We start from the raw sequence: 17,932 nt of genomic DNA, 5'->3' as shown, positions 1-17,932 counted from the left end.
TCTTCCCGGACCAGGGCTCAAACCCGTGTCCCCTGCATTCGCAGGCGGATTAACCACTGTGCCATGAGGGAAGCCCATCAAACACACACTTTTTTCTTGTTGGGGGGTGTGCACACTGCGCAGCTTGCAGGATGCTAGTTCCCTGACCAGGGACTGAACCTGCATCCTCAGCAATGAAAGTGCAGAGTCCTAACCACTGGACCACCAGGGAAGTCCCTCAAACACATACTTCTGTTTCTCCTTCTTCCTCTGTCTTTCTCTACCCTCCTTTCCCTCCCCCTTACCCCACCTCCCCTCTCTCTCTCTTTCTCTCTCAACATGCAGGGCTGGCCCACAGCAAATTATCAATAAAATAGTAGGCATTTGCTTTGGCATTAATCTTCTTAACACTGTAAAGCCTTCTCAAGAGTCCATGATGGCAGTCCCCAACACAGCCCTCCCAGTGAGGAGGGTCCACCTGCTTGCGGCCCAACAGCACCCATCCCAGGGCGGATTGGTGGAGAAAGGAGGGCAGCAAGGGAGGGGGCAGAGGGGCTGTTGAGGGATGTCAACCTGACAGCGTGGTCCTGAGTTCCCTTGTTTGTTCATTTACTCACTGAGCCAACAAATATTTCCTGGGTATCTACTGTAAGAATAAGAGAGTGAAGGAAATAGGCACTTGCCATGCTGAGTTGACAAACTACAGGAGGTAAGCAAAGATGAAACATAATATATAGATGTTAGACTTTAAAAGGAGAAAAACAAAGTGAACAGTGTAGCGCGCCAGATAGGAAAGGAGGTAAGGTGTTACAATTTTATATAGAGTGGTCAGAGAAGGAAACATTTGAGCAAAGGCTTAAAGGAAGTGAGGAGCAAACCAGGCAGAGCTGTAGTTAAAAGATGGTCTAGCACTCTGGCTGATAATGATGTGTCAATGCTCATGTTCCTCAATTGTAACAAATGTACCACCCTAGTAGGAGACAGTTGATTATGGGGGAAGCTAGGGGTGGGGATGGGGACAGGGAAGTCTACGGGAAATCTCTATACCTTCCACTCAATTTTGCTGTGAACTTAACTGCTATAAATAAATAAATAGATAAATAAATAAAGCAAGCAAGCCAGCCAGCCTGTTTTTTAAAAAATGGTCCTAGGGGAGCTCCCCTGGTGGCGCAGTGGTTGAGAGTCCTCCTGCCGATGCAGGGGACACGGGTTCGTGCCCCGGTCCGGGAAGATCCCACATGCCGCAGAGCAGCTGGGCCCGTGAGCCATGGCCGCTGCGCCTGCGCGTCCGGAGCCTGTGCTCCGCAACGGGAGAGGCCACAACAGTGAGAGGCCAGTGTACCACACAAAAAAAAAAAATTAATTTTTTTAAAAAAATTAAAAATGGGCCTAGGAACTGACAAGTCCAAGACTGAAGGAGTCAGCAGAATCCCTGGCTCTCACTACTGGCTTCTTGGGTGGGTGAGTGAAGTACAAAGTGCAAGAGACATATTCTCTGAGGCATCTGGCCCCTGGGCACAGCCAGGGACTTGTGTGTACAATTCAAATTCATAACCTTGTATGGTGGCTCAATCCGTTCCACAGAGGCAAGGGTAAGGAGGCTATATCACCAGATTATTGACTCTTACGACTCACAGGAAAGACCAAATTCAGCCTATGGAAGTCTACTTAGATGCTGATGTATGTATGATTTGCACAGCTGTACAGAGTAACCACACAACTCAGATATAAGGTTAGTTAGGTTAGAATGGAGGCCTACTGTAGTCAGGAAGTTATAACCCTAAACTACTGCTAAGAAAGGCAATTAGTATATGCTTCAGTTAATGTCTCCTTTGAAAATCTTTCTTAAAAAGTCACATTTGTACAAGAAGGTTTGTGCAATAAAATGTTGTTTATAATAGCAAAAAAAAAAGTGGTAACAACCTAATACATATAAACACAGAAATGGTAAATAAATTATGGCACATGAGACACAATGAAACATCAAAAAGAATAGGTTTATCCAAACAAGATGCTGAACAAAATGTACAATGTGAGCCAATTTGTTTGAAAAGAAAATGCTTTCCTTTTATATTTATGCATAACACACACCCATAACATACACACACACAAACACACACACAGAACCAAACTGTTAATAGTGGCTTCTCTGGAAAGGGGCACTTTCATCTTTTATTCTATATGCTATGAATCCTTTATTATCTGTGTAAACGGTTTTTTTCCCTAAATATAAGGGTTGGGGGGGGATGTACTGGCCCATAAATATTGAAATCAGAAGGTCTTCTTGAAGTTTTCATACATTTTTATATTATTCTCACCAGATTATAAAGACAAAGCAGAATAAAAAATGGGGGAGGGGGGCAGTTTAAAATCCTCCTGTTAAAAAAAAGCAGTTAAGATTCCAACTTGGCTCTACATTAAAAACAGAGTAGGGACTTCCCTGGTGGTCCAGTGGTTAAGACTCCACACTCCCAATGCAGGGGGCCTGGGTTCAATCCCTGGTCAGTGAACTAGATCCCGCATGTCACAGTGAAGATCCCATGTGCTGCCACTAAAACCCGGCGCAGTCAAATAAATAAATAACATAACATAACATAGTGCTATACAGCAAAAAGAGAATAAGTTCAAGTGAGACAGGTGATCACTTTGGGCAAATTAAGCCCTACCAGCCTCAGTGCTCCCATCTGTAAAATGGAAAACAGCCTATTTTACAGAGTTACTGAGAAGAGTGTTTTATAGATCTAGCTAAAATGCCCAGCACACTGACACATCATGGGCATTCAATACATAGCAGTTCTTATTTAAGTCAGCAATGTCTATCTCACTTTTTATGTAAGTGAAACAGACTATGCTGCATGTAGGACTGTACCTTGCCAGATCTATTTAAGTGACCCTTCATAGGCCTTCCAGCCTCTTGCAATGCAAATTTATTCAGAAATAAAAATGTCATGTACATCAAACTACTTTTCTCCCCAAAATAGGTAAAACATTTCAAGTAAAAAAAAAATTTTTTTTTAAGTTTTATAGACATTTACGCCATATACATATATAATTACAAGGAAACAAAGAGAGAGGAGGAATACAGAAAAATTATTCAGGATATTTTCAAATATTCTGTTCTAGGTCATTAAGTGCTCCCAAACTTAGCACATTCTGGGGAACCTACTCTCAGCAGTCTTTGTGACATGCTTGTTTAAAGGCCTGCTTTGCAACCTACTAGGTATATAACCTCAAGAAAATCACTGTTCTCCCCCAAGGTCTCAGCCTTCTCATCAGTAATATGGGGCTTCCTGGGGTTGTTGTAGGGTTAAATAAAATGGGTGTAATGTTTTTAGCACAATGCCAAGCTCATGGTGAGCACTCAATAAATGGTTGTAGTAGTTGTTCCGGTTATCTTTCTGCCAACCAAAGCACATGCTAGGGACAATCCATACATTAGAGAAGCTTTTCAACTGGACAAACAGCGCTAAGCAGGTCTCAAAGTCCCATGACCATGACCCAGTTTCCAAAGGAGAATATTAGGAAAATAACTGTCCAGAGACCAGAGGATGTCTGGACTGATCAGTAGTCCCTGGTCAGATCTCCTTCCCCTTTTCCACACATACCCTCCAGGAATAACAGTCTCTTGGTAATTGGCAACGTGTCATGGGTGAGTCATGGGTCATATACTGTTTTCATCTGAATTCTCCAGAACTCTACCCCAAGTACCCCACAATCTCCCAGGGCCCCAAACTGACCTGAGCACCTACAATTCCTTTAGCTCTCCAGTGCCACATGAAGCCCACATGCCTAGAAATTCATACTGGAACATGATTTCCCCAACTATCTCTTCTCCACTTCAAATCCTTGTTCTAGGGGGCTCTGGTGCTGCCCCCAGACTCAAGTACACATCCCACACCTTGTCAGCTCCCTCCCATCATTCAGGTCTCAGCTCAAATGATAAATTCTCAAAGAGGTCTCCCCTGAATACAGTAGCTAATGTAGCGCTGCTGTGCCCTCCTGCCAACCCATGCTCTATTCCATTATACTCTATACGGATTCAGAATGTGCCTAGCTGCAAGTAACAAGTGCTTAATTAATAGCAAGTCTAGAGGAGGGTGGCTACTGGTATAATTTTAGCTGTTCAGGGAGGCCATCAGGAATTCTGGCTCTGCCACATTTAGCATGCTGTCTTTATGTTTGTCCTTTCATGGTACAAAAAGGTTGCTGCCATAACCAGACGGCTTTTCAACATGCAAGGCAGGTAGAAGATGAGAGGAGGAAGGTGTGGCTGTGTCAGCCACATCTCTCCCCTTTGGTCGGGAGAGGAATCCTTCCCCAAACCTATCTAAAAACCAGAACTAGGTCACGTGGCCTCCTCCAGCTGCAGGTAAATCAGGATACAAATTGTTGTCACTGGTTGAGAACAAACATGATCTACTGCCTAAGGCTGGGCACAATGTAATCCCACACACAATCAAGGTTCTCTTAGCAACAAAAAAATGGGAATGAGCACTGGGGAAGAAAAGAACAGTGTTGGCCACACTTATCTTTTCATAGTACTTACCACTATCTGAAATTAACTTATGCTAAGTAAATAAATATGTTAATGTTTATATCTCCTCCACAGAATGCAAGCTCTATGCCCAGCTTTACATATATATACTCAGAGCCTATATTTTAAAATAATTGACTGTCAACTTTCTCACAGTAGGCAGGTATTATAGATACTGGAATATAGTAAGGGTAGTCTAGGTTATGCTATAGTGGCAAATTAACCCCCAAATTTCAGTAGCTTGATAGCACAAAAACTTATTTCCTGATTATTCTTTATGTCCATTGCATATTGCGGGGGGGGGGGGGGAAGGGGAGGGGTGTAAGAAGGAGGCAGGGAGTTTTCTCCACACTGAGAAACCTAAGCTGGAAAAAAGCCAAGTTGGAAGCTCCAATATCTCAAAATGTGGCTGCAGGGTTTACTATAGTAAAAAAATAGAGGTGGAGGGTCTCATAAGAGCCACTTAAATGCTTCAGTCCAGGAATATATGTTACTCCCATAGACAGCCCACTGGACAGAATTAGTCACATGATTCTGTATAACTTAAGGAGGCGGAGACACATGGGAGAGCACATGAATGTTGGTAGTAAATATTTAAGCCTCATTCCCCATGGAATGGTAAGATTATCATACAATGCATCATCGCCATTTTAGAACTTAGATCCATTAAAGAAGTTTCTTGGAATGAACTCAAAGTTAGGGATACTCAGTAAAGCAATTATTTCATCTTATAAGGCAATACTTACCATTAAAAAAAATGTTTTTCCTTCAGGAGTAATAATAGGAAATATTTATGTAGCACTTATTATGTTCTGCTTCAAGCACTTGCCAAGCCTTATTACCTTTAATCTACCCAACTACCCAGTAAGGGAGATACTACAGTATTGTTAACTCCATTGTATAAGGGAATGGAAAAGTATTGGGAGCCAACTCTCCATGGGTCATTTCTGCATATTGTACAAGCAGAGGCACCAACTGCTTTTGTTCCATACAATCTTTAAAGATACTTGTATAGAGAACAGCTTTGAAAAATATAACGTCTCCTTCTAGAGCAAAGGGTGGCAGGTTTACTACTATCCAGTATAATCAAGATAATGTCTCCCTCTGGAACAAAGGGCAGTCATGCTTACTGCCCATTAGGATTCCCTAAGATCAGGATTTCTCTCCTTAATATAATCCACTGTGTTTGCAGGTAACGTCTGACTCTCTCCACATCTCCCTTCTTTGGAAACTGGGGCTTAGGGAACCAGTATAAGAAAATGGTGATACTCTGGCCACAGCTATTATTATGAATAATAAACCCATTCCCAAGAGTCCATGAAACTGTGGCAGGTTAGCTTGTTTACCTTGAAAGCAGGGTAAAATCTCAGAGCCTTAACAGTTCTTGACAAGAAGTTAAGTAATTTGCCTAAGGTCTGACAGCTAGTAGGTGGCATATCCAAGATTCAAGCCCAAGCTGTCTGGCTTAGAAACCATGCTTTTAAATTCTCTGCTATACTGCAGTAGTCCTCAAAGTGTAATTCCAGAACTAGAAGCATCAATATCACCTGCAAACATGTTACAAGTGTAAATTCTTGGGCATTTCCCCAGACCTACTGAATCAGAAACTTGGGGAGTGGGGGAGGAAGAGACACATCTGTGTCTTAAAAGCCTTCCAGGAGATTCTGATGCTTACTATAAGTTTGAAAAACACTGCCATATGCATATATTCTGCATATATTCACTGTATCTATAAGATAGAACAAAATGGTATGAGTATATCCTGATTTACATAGGGATGGGAACTGACCTTTCATAACTTGAATAATAGATTTGAAGCACTAAGGGAGATGGCTCCTAAGCCCTTGCATTTAATTTTTAGGAAGGTAGGGATCTTTATTTGGTGCAAATAAATACCACATGTCTGTTTAATACGTCTGCATATTCTCCTTTGGAGTCACAGATATATGTCCATAATGCTAAATGAAAATACCTGCTTTTTTATTCCCATAATGATTAGAAAGAATTACTTAGCCAAGGAGAAACACTATTTATATTTGAGAGTCAAGCTGTAATTCTTGAAAAACAGGAAACCACATATCAACACAGCCAACACAGTGTACCACAGTAGAAAGGGCAGCAGGCTTTGAGTCACAGAGTCAAGTCACTTAACTCTTCAACTCAATTTCCTGATTTTAAAATGTAGAATGAACTCCAACTTCAGAGTTGCAATTAGGCCTAAATGATATGTCATGTGAAAGCCGTTGGTAAACAGCTTTTGTGCTATGTGGATGTAAACTCCACCTGCATGGGCTCTTTCTCTGTCTTGATCTGGTGTTATCAGTTTCTCCAAAGCTTAGAGTACTGTCTGGCACTAGAAGATGCTCGATACTTATGAGGTATTGGGAATGAACATGAGGTATTATATTAATGATGTAATTGATTCCTCTGGGCTCCACTTGTCACAATAATCTCAGTCTTTTAATAGGAAAAAGTCACTTGAACAAGAAATCCTTAGTCATGTTTTAAATGGGACAGATAATTTAAGAAAATCAGCTGATTTTCGTCCCCTGGAGAACACTACTGAAGGAGTTCTGTCCTAAGGCATAAGACAGAAACTCCTATTAGCAACCCTCACGGCCTTAGGAGCCTCGTGGTTTCCCATCTACGACAATCTCTTGTGCTCTTGTAAACAGTCAGGAATAAAGGATGTGCACCTACAAAGAACTAAATATTCCACATTTACTTCTTCACTGTGGTAGAATTTTAATAAATAGATTATAGGGTTTATGTAATCTCTTTTAATGAAATCTAATATTAAATCAGCAAATATTAAATAAGCTACTATTGTGTATAAAAAGAGACTGCTACAAAATCACTGTCAAATATCATTTGAGAACAGAAATCATTGTTGAATTTATAATTTAATGAAAAAATATAATTTATTTACAAAACTTTATGTATGGTAAATGCAGTTCCTTAATTTGTACTCTCTCCAACATACTTTCTCGATCTCCTGAAAAATTAGTTAACGGTCTAGTCTTAAAATAGGGGAACTTTGGGCTTTTAGCTTCAACAGACAAATCTAAGATAGCAAATGAATTCAAGTTGAAGGACAGCTTTCAGTGTAGAGCTGCAATAGTAAGGAGAATATCCCAGCTATGTTGCTACACCTTAAGGGACATCTGCAGAGTGTACTGTCCCCTGTGTATGTCTTATAATAATTCAGATATTTATATATAAATTAGTTCTACCTTTTAACAAGAAGCACAGTCTATCTCAAGATTTGGAATTTTAACAGTCAACTAACTTCATAAAGGATTATGCAAATTTGTTTGATGAAAGAGCACAAATTACAGAGTTGAACGTGAAACTCCTTTCGTTTGCTTCTTTAAAAATATGGGGCTTCCCTGGTGGTGCAGTGGTTAAGAATCCACCTGCCAATGCAGGGGACAAAGGTTCAATCCCTGGTCCGGGAAGATCCCACATGCTGCAGAGCAACCAAGCCCGTGCACCACTACTACTGAGCCTGCGCTCTAGAGCCCACGAGCCACAACTACTGAGACTACTGAAGTCTGTGCGCATAGAGACTGTGCTCTGCAACAAGAGAAGCCACCGCAATGAGAAGCCCGTGTACCCCAATAAAGAGTAGCCCCTGTTCGCCACAACTAGAGAAAGCCCGCATGCAGCAATGAAGACCCAATGCAGCCAAAAATAAATAAATATTTTTTTAAATATGGAAAACAAGTTTGCCTTTCCTAAGCTTTTTTTTTTTACCCATCTTTTCAACTCCCAAGGCAATATAACTTCAACTAAACAATCACATGGCTACAGTGATTTATAGAGGTACCTAATAAAGATGCAACTCATATATTTACATATATATACCTTAATCGAACAATACTCTTCCAATGTAATCCAAAACCAAATTAAGCAAGTATCTTAGTCAATAAAAAAGTTACTTTTAGCTCCACCAAGTCCTTTCAAAATTCAGTGAAACCAAAAGGAAACAGAAGAGAAAGCCAGTTTTGACATAGTCTAACTACTTACCTACTTACCATCTCATAACCCCACAATGAAACAGTGACTTCTGGTAGCAAAAAATGCATGCATATTCTGCATCTTGTAGGAGCAAGCAATGTTGAAAATCACCTGGGCTTTACTCTTGCCATAAATTCTCAGCCTCTTGATGATTTTTGTATTCTAAATTAATACACTTGAGCCTTAACACATTTTGAGTCTTCAAAATTGTATCTTTATTAAATTGAAGAGTTAAGCAAATGCCAAAGACACTACAGAAATTCAATTGCTACAGTGAATGAATAAGACGTATTAACTCTGATATGTAACAGTTCATTTTCTTCCTGCAAGTGGGAAGCAAAGAGTCCACAGTAACACACCTTTAAGTTCCACATCCCTAGCCTCATCATCGCTGTCAGTTCTATTTAGAAAAAGAAAAGAAGGGGGGGTGGGAGGAGGAAGTCCCCAATATCTAAATTCATTTTTTTTCCAAAGTCTTGTATCCCACTCTTCAATACCTCTTTGTCTTAAAGTGACCAAATCTGTCCCAAATCATTTCCTTGGTTCCCTTTCCTAAACTAGCTGAATTCAAATTAGTTTTTTATCTATTCTACTTTCTCTCCTAGTTTCCTTTCATTCTCGTGGGTCGTTATCCTTTAGTTCTCTCCATTCCTCTTCTACATATTTATCTTCAAATAAAATACTTTCAGACACTGGCAAGAGACACCACCTTTAAATGAAAGCAGGCAAACCATCCAGAATTTTCAACTCTCCTGTGAATTTATTTCCAGAATATCCACTCAAGGAACCCTCGCCACTAAAGATGAAAGGCAAGCTAAGGAAATACATTAGACAGAGGAAGTAAACATCGAAACAGGGCATGCCTAGGTATTCTTAAGCCTCTAAGCAGAACTAGACTCCCGAGTCCAAAGGTCTTTCTTTTTCGTGACTTCTATGCCCCCGTGGAGTCTGACAACACGTTGGTCCGGGAGGGGTGTCCCACCACCGCCCGTTCCTTCTACCACCTCTGCATGACCTTGCTCTGAAATAATCTTGCACAAGCAAAATCCCCCAAATTCTCAGGCCGGTCCCTTGCCTGAGGTTTCTGTGCCTCAATTACTGAGCTCTTCTCACCTTCCAACCGTCTCAGGGAACACTGGGTCTTCGCCTTAATGTACAGTTTCGCCTTTAAAGTTTTATATCTGTCTGGTTTCTTGATGGTATGTCATCCCTCATCTCCCATCCCCATCCCCGCCTCCAACAGGCACCAAGAGGGTTAAGATTACCCCATCCCACCCTTAAAAAAACAAAACTTCGTCTGTAAGGCCTTCCCCACCCCCACTTCAGCTCCCAACAGAGATGAGCTCCCGAAAGATTCGGACACACCTCCACCTCCACCTCCAAAGCCAAGGGTCTTCCTAGGACAATTTGCACAGCAATACGGGGTCTGTGTGTGTAAACTCCTATAAGACTAACCTACGAGGAAAATATCAAGCCCCTTGAAGGTCCCTCGCAGCTTCATTAACGATACTCCCAACACATTATAGGAAAGTATGATTCCTATAACCCTCCAATTCCTCTCCTAATTCGCCGACCCCGGCGCTCGCACAGTCGGAGGGCTAGCGTGCGGCAGTCGGAGGATCAAACACCAAGAAAAAATTACCGTCAAGGGAAATTAACCAGTTCCATGTTCTGCAGACGCCGTCTCCCTGTGTGCCAGGAGCAAGCCTCAGAAGGTGCCTCCAACTTTTCTCCTCCCTCTCTAGAGTGCGGACCACCGACGCACGCTTCCACCTCAATCACAATTTGATGAGACTGGAACCACCAATCTGTCTCTACTAGACGTAGGGGGGAGGGGTGACTATGACGGAAGGGATGGGAACTCGTAATAGAGGAGAGAAAAGCCCCGCTTTTACCCCCCCTGAGAAACTTCTGGGACTCTTCTATTACGCAACCTCGGGACCAGGTTCCAAAATCCGAACATCTATCGGCAAGACGTGGGGCTCACGGGCCAACGTTTGATTTTGGGGAGGAGGATGGGTCCCTTCCTGTGTTCCCCTCCCCAGTTTTTCTAGACGCTACCTGCCGGGATTTGTAAGGACGGTGCGAGCTCTGCGTCTCCTTCGCCCGTTCTACCCTAAGGTTCCCACTGGAAAAGCGGGAACACCAGCGACTTGAGCCAGCGTGCTGGGAAGCCGGCAGCGAGGCGGCAGAGCCTGGGCTTCCCAGAAGTCAGCTACCGCGGCGTTCTGGCCAGGATGACCCCCAGCCCGAGGGGCGCAGGGTTCCGCTTACCTTCCAGACCTTTAGTCCTCCAGTCTCGGGTCGTGCGCTCTCGCCGCCTCGGCCCGCCCCTGACCTGTTGCCGTCGGGAAGGCGCGCAGGTGTGGGGAGCACAGGGCGCTCAGCGTCGGCTAGCGCTGGACCCGGCTCCCAGCCACGGAGGCGAGAACGCAGCTGTGCCAGCGACGCGCGCAGGCGGCGGCCGAGTGCGCAGAAGCTGCGCGCTCGCCCGCTCGCTCGCTCGCTGGCTGGCAACCTCTGTGCGCCGGCGGCCCAGGAACGCCCAGGAAGCGAAGCCACGCCCCCAGGAGGTCACGCCCCCCCCCGCGCTCCCCGGCCCCGCCCGGCCCACGCCCTCTAGCTGGCGCCACCCAGATGGAGAGGAACTGCTCGGCCCTCCCCTCGGGACCAGTGGGAGGATCTAGGGCGAGCAGCCTCTCAGGATGGAATACTGCAGTGACCGCACCGGCAGCATGGGTGACCCTCCCCCCGGCTGGTGTGGGACACAAGTACCCTTTCGCTTTACAGCGGGATTAAGCTTAGGGTCAAGTTCTGACTAAAGTGTCGAGGAGTCTTTTTGCAGTCTCTTACACAATTGAAACATTCTGTATCCTTTAAAGGAGATAATAACTAACATCTGGAGAGCGTTTTACGGTTTATAAAGGGCTTTTCACACACAGGCCCGTCTCATCTTCGTAACAGCCTTATAAAACAGACACATTATTGCTGCCGTTTCCCAAATAATGAAACCGAAGAGCTGAAAACAAGTATTGTGCCCAATGTCACAAGCTCAAAAGTGGCACGAGAAACCAGGTCTCCAGAATCCAGCCTCCCGGTTCTTGCCCTTCAGCAGCCCAACCCCAAGAAATTCTACTGGGTATTGGGGCTTTGTCAAATAGATCCAAAAGCTTATGTCTCGTTGCTACCCGATCCCTTCTTTGAACATACCAAGGAAAGCATCACGCTGAGTTCTTTGCATCATCTCACCTTCCTCCCTGAAAGAGATGCAGGAAGATTGTATCAAATGGCCCAGACAGGCTTCTTTCCAATATCTTAATGGTTTAAATGACTGAAATTATTTGGATGAAGAAAATCATCTTATTCATATGCAATATAATGTAAATGTAAATTAATATAATGTATGAAAATATCCCCCTTCCGTGCCCTCTCTGTTCTCCCCTCCTTTGTTGTTGTTGTTGCTTTGTCCCTCGTGTCCCTCATTGTCAACATGAACAGTATTTGAAAACCTAAGTGATAGATACTTGCATTTCCAAATTAAACTCTGGGCTGCTTGACTTAATTTCCCATGGACTGCCTTCCAAAATATAACTCTTCTCCCTACTCCCTATGCTCCCATGATGATATTGATTTGATTTACCTTAACAGCTAAAATAATTAAGTTACCCCTGATGAGATCTAGTGTGCCTCTAGATGAAAGTTTTGGAGGTCTTCCCTGGGCAGGGTGGGACGGCAGTCACTCCTGACAGATGCGAGTTTGTGCACTTCTTAAATGTTTCTAACAGAGATTGGTATCTATTTTAATCATAACAAATATTTTAACCTTTTTGTTATGGAATTAATATATTTCATTGTAAAATATATATAAGCCTGGTCATAATTTATTATCTGAAGGTTTTTACCAATCTAAAACTTTTTCCTTTGTTGTGTTCCTAATCCCATAACACCTCCTAATACCTTCAAACTGTAGTCAATTTAGTAAATGATGTTGACAGTGCAAGTTTGATAATATTATTTTACTGCTTTTGGAGCTGAGGGATGTAATTTTGCAAAAATTTTTTGTTGAAGATGATGTAGCTTTGGTTCAGGGAATAGTTCATTTCATTTATAGGAATGTTTTTAAGGCAATGTGCTAGGTGATGGGCCATATCAGTGACAAAGACAGTGCACCTGTTTTCATGAGATTCCAGTGCCTTGCAGATACAAGCAAGTAAATAAACAATTCCAATGCATGCTTCTATTGATTAATTTCTGGAAATGGAAATAGGTTATTTTAAAACACTTAAATAAAAACTAATTTTCTCATAATAAATAAAGAAAAAGCGGTTAGTCATTCTAGTGAGTTTTTTTTTAAAGTTGCTTTTCTGCCTTTTCTCCAGGTCACATTGTATAACCAGTTAATAAGCAGGCTATTTTAAATAGTGATTATACCATATCCACATTTTTTAAAAATTTATGACATAAAAGAAAGTAATTACGCAAGAGAGATGCAGATACTTCACTTTATTAGCTACACTTTCCTTTATCTTCTTCATTATAGGAATTCTTTAGTTACATTTTTTAGCTCACTCAATGAAATTCTAGCACTTTCTTCATCTTGACAACCTAGTCACTTTTATTTCTGATTATGTTTCTGCTAAGGTGAAGCATTTCTCTGACATCAGTGATCTTTTTTACAACAGAACTGAAAATTTTTTTTCCCTTTTTAATACAATTATGGTACTTTATCAGCTACCTCTTCATGTAAGGACTCCTGAGATGTTACCTGACAATTTTCAGTCATGATTCTACTTAAATTTTGAAGACAAACAAGTGAACCCCCAGGGACTCACAGAAGCTCATAGGTGGTATTCTCAGAGCTCCTGAACTGTACAAGGGGGCAGGAACACATGTTAAGGTTGAGACTGGGGGGAAGTGTGTCTGCATCCCAACCCCTAGGCTGCTTGCTTGGGCAGACTGGAGTATTCTTAAACTCTGCAGTCAGCAAAACCTGAGCGTTTTAAACCAGCAGTTTAAATTATGTTACTCCAAAATTACTGCATGTATATATCAAAGGGAATGAATTTCTTCAAAGTGTAAAAAAATCCTAACCGAACTGGCAAATAAATCCTAACCAAGTCCTAACCTGAGCATACACCTGTTGTTGATAACAACAACAACCAACCAACCAGCCCAGAGCTGGGGACAAGGTGGTATAGATGAGGAGTGGTGACAGTGAGGAGGAAGGAGGAAGGGTTGGCCTAAGCCAGGTAAAGGGCAGTAGAGATACAGCCAGTTTCCCAAAAAGAACACAAAGGAGGAGGGGGAGTAGGACCTCCGGGCAAAGATTTTGAGGGGCAGTGATGAGAAATATAGGAAAGGTCAATGGCAGACTGACGGTGAAAGGCCCTACATGCCAACCTAGGGAGTCTTCTTTTCATCCTAAGCACAATGGGTAGGAGATTGATTTGATCAGGTTGCATTCTAGGAGGACTACTGTGGTTGCCATACGAAAATGAAAATGAATAGGAGACAGTAAGGCTATAGTTATAATCCCCGAGGTCATGGAAGAAAGTGTACTGAGAGCTGGGCATAGATTGTAGGCAGATATAGAAATTCCCAGCTTTACATCTCTACCTGGGAGGCAGGTATGCAGATGTAAACCTGCTGTCTTTTGCTTCAAGAAGAATTAAGTGTACAATTATTGTAATTAAAATAACTGTATTTTATCTTGAACACGTTGTATAAAACATGGTTCCTAGTGACCAGACCTCACTTTTTTTTTCTTACCTCATTTTTTCTAACAAGTACATATGAGTTTTATATTTGTGTGTGTGTGTTTTTAATAAATTTATTTATTTATTTTTGGCTGCCTTGGGTCTACACTGCTGCTCGCAGGCTTTCTTTAGTTGTAGTGAGTGGTGGCTACTCTTCGTTGTGGTGCGCCGGCTTCTCATTGCGGTGGCTTCTCGTTGCAGAGCACGGGCTCTAGGTGCGTAGGCTTCAGTAGTTGTGGCTCGCGGGCTCTAGAGCGCAGGCTCAGTAGTTGTGGTGGACGGGCTTAGTTGCTCCACTGCACATGGGATCTTCCCGGACCAGGGCTCAAACCCGTGTCCCCTGCATTGGCAGGCGGATTCTTAACCACTGCGCTGGGCCACCAGGGAAGCCCCAGTGTGTGAGTTTTGCCTATTGCTACTACACAATACTTCCCAATCCCGGGGGGTTATGAATATTTTTGAGTCACGTGATAGTATTGTTAAATTAATTTAGCATTTAAAATTGTAATTTGGAAAACGCCAATGAATCTGGAGAAAAAGAATATGAGCACAGATCCATATTTTTCTCTGAAAAAATAAATGTAGGGATTTAACTAAATTTCTACAATTTACCAGACATTTCACACACATAGCTTTTTTAATCCCCTTGAAAACATGTGTATAGTTCTAGTTCATGTCTAAAGAAGAAATAAACTCAGAGAGGTTATTCATCTCTATCATGATTATACAGCAAATAAATAGCAGAAACAGTATTTGAACTCAGCTTTTCTATGGCTCAAGGTCATGTTCTTACCACTATCAGAATTAGATTAGTATAAATATCCCAACTAATGTCTGTTACAGTTAAATTTACATCACCAAGCCTGAGGGAGTTCGCAATGGGTTTTCAATCTGGCGGTTACATCCGGAGGGTTAAATAGGAAGCGGATAAGTAAGCTGAGAGATTATGGGAAAACCAAATATTTGGAAAATGAAAAAGGGAAAGAAATAACAGACAGAGCCAGAATACAAGAGCCAAGTTATGGTGCCCCAGTGGGGCACCACTGGGTGGTGAGCTCCCAGTGGGAGCGAGATGGGGGGGGGGTAAAAGCACCCTAAAGACTATGGCACAAATTTAAGAACGCAATACTCAATACTATGGTTCACCTCAATCTATATCTCTCTTCTAAGTTCCAAACTATCACCCTCATTTGTTTGCAGGAAATTTCCACAGGGTTGTCCCATCAGCAAAACATACTCAGCACATCTAGTATGAAGCTCATGGTTTTTCACTCTGTCCACCCATTCTTTTACAACCCACCCAACCCAATTCCTCCTGTTTGGTCTCCAACTTTTGTTGCTGGTACCGTTATAGACCCAGGATTCAGGTTCAAATGTCCATTACCAAGGGAACCCTCCTGCACTATTGGTGGGAATGTAAATTGGTGCGGCCACTATGGAGAACAGTATAGAGGTTCCTTAAATAACTAAAGATAGAGTTGCCATATGATCCAGCAATTCCACTCCTGGGCACATATCTGGAAAAGATGAAAGCTCTAACTCAAAAAGATACATGCACCCCAGTGTTCATAGCAGCACTCACAATAGCCAGGACATGGAAACAACCTAAATGTCCATTGACAGAGGAATGGATAAAGAGGATGTGGTACACACACACACACACACACACACACACATGCACACACAAACACACACACTGGAATATTACTCAGCCATTAAAAAGAATGAAATAATGCCACTTGCAGCAACATGGATGGACCTAGAGATTATCATACTAAGTGAAGTCAGACAGAGAAAGACAAATATCGTATGATATCACTTATATGTAGAATCTGAAAAACTGATACAAATGAACTTACTTACAAAACAGAAAGACTCACAGACATAGAAAATAAACTTATGGTTACCAAAGGGGAAAGGGGAGGAGGGAGGAATAAATTAGGAGTTTGGGATTAACAGATACACACGACTATATATAAAATAGATAAACAATAAGGAATAGCACAGGGGACCATATTCAATATCTTGTAATAACCTATACTGGAAAAGAAACTGAAAAAGAAACATATATAACTGAATCACTTTGCCGTATACCTGAAACGAATACAACATTGTAATACAACTATATTTGAATTAAAAAAATAAAAATAAATGGGCTTCCCTGGTGGCGCAGTGGTTGAGAATCTGCCTGCCGATGCAGGGGACACGGGTCTGAGCCCTGGTCTGGGAAGATCCCACATGCCGCGGAGCGACTAGGCCCATGAGCCACAACTACTGAGCCTGCGCGTCTGGAGCCTGTGCTCTGCAACGAGAGAGGCCACGACAGTGAGAGGCCCGTGCACTGTGATGAAGAGTGGCCCCCGCTTGCCACAATTAGAGAAAGCCCTTGCACAGAAACGAAGACCCAGCACAGCCAAAAATAAAAATAAATAAATTAAAAGAAGAAAAAAGAATAAAAATAAATAAACAAATACAAACTATAGAAAACTGACATTATTAAAGTTTATTAATTACAAAAAAATAGTCCATTACCTACCAAGTCATACTTAACTTTCCTTTTATATATCTCCCTGCCCTACAAGTTCCCTTCTTATTTTTGTTTCATTTCTCCATTTCACTGAATAGCTACTGAGTGTCAGGTACTAATTCTGATCAATTACAGGGATATAAAGACAAATATGAGACTCTCCTTGTCCTTGGAAGGTTCACATCTCGAAGGAGAGTGTCGAAGGCAGAATTCTAAGATGGCCCTGAAGATTCCCACTCCTGGTGTGTATTTGCTGTTTAATTTCTTCTCTTTGAGTGTGGGTGAGTCTGATCTAACCAGGTGAGCTCTTTTTTAAAAAGAAGATGTAGGGGTCAAAGAAGGAGGAAGTCAGAGAGATTCAAAGCTACAGCAGATGCTCACCTTTGGCCTTGAAGGAACAAATTACTATCTTGTGTAGAGGGCCATTTAACAAGGACCTGAGAGAGGCCTCTGGGAACTGGGAGTGGTCTTTGGCCTCCAGTTGGCAAAAAAATAGGAACCTCAGTCAGACAACTGCAAGGAAATGAATTCTGCCAAGGAACTTGGAAATAGATCTTTCCCTAGTTAAGACTCCAAATGAAGATACACCTGGACAGCACCTTGACTTCAGCCTGGTAAGATCCCGAGCAGTGACCCCGGTAAAACATGCCGGCCTTCTGACTTACAGAAGCTGTGAGGTAATAACTGGGTGTTGTTTTAGACTGCTCAGTTTGTGGTAATTCGTTATGCAGCAATAGAAAACTAATACAGAGAGATCAAAGAATAAATAGATCATTGTCACACAGCCTGCTTAGTGCTATGGTACAGGCATGCACAAGGATGCTCTCAGAGCCTAGACAGAGGCATCTAACAAACACTAATGAACTCAGGGAAGGCATCCTGCCAGAGTTAGAACCTAGGATGAATCACAAAGGGAAAGACAGAGCTGGGGGATGTATGACTGGGGAGGGCAGAGTGCTGTGTGTGCAGAGGGAGTTAATATGCACAAGTCCCAGAGTATAGAGCAAGGATAGAGATGTAAGATAGGGTAATAAAAGAATAACACTTACTATTTACTAATTGTATACTATGTAGTAATTCAGTGTGTAACCTCATCTGAGGTGTTCACAGTAACCC

The 17,932-nt window shown here is 42.2% G+C and overlaps 1 protein-coding gene across 5 annotated transcripts in view; it reads right to left on the bottom strand.

Moving 5' to 3' along the window:
- AFF1 (ALF transcription elongation factor 1) overlaps nt 1-11,025 on the bottom strand; it is a 204,989-nt gene extending 193,964 nt beyond the window's left edge. For all 5 annotated transcript variants that reach the window (XM_067736543.1, XM_067736549.1, XM_067736545.1 and 2 more), the window contains exon 1: nt 10,808-11,025. The gene's annotated coding sequence lies outside the window, so the exon portion shown is untranslated. The remainder of the gene's footprint in view (nt 1-10,807) is intronic.
- Nucleotides 11,026-17,932: the final 6,907 nt, after the last annotated feature.

This window comes from Pseudorca crassidens, chromosome 4 (genome assembly GCF_039906515.1).
Source record: "Pseudorca crassidens isolate mPseCra1 chromosome 4, mPseCra1.hap1, whole genome shotgun sequence".
Classification (NCBI taxonomy): domain Eukaryota; kingdom Metazoa; phylum Chordata; class Mammalia; order Artiodactyla; family Delphinidae; genus Pseudorca; species Pseudorca crassidens.
Note: the sequence above shows the minus strand (reverse complement) of the source record. Positions and strands in the feature narration are given on the sequence as shown.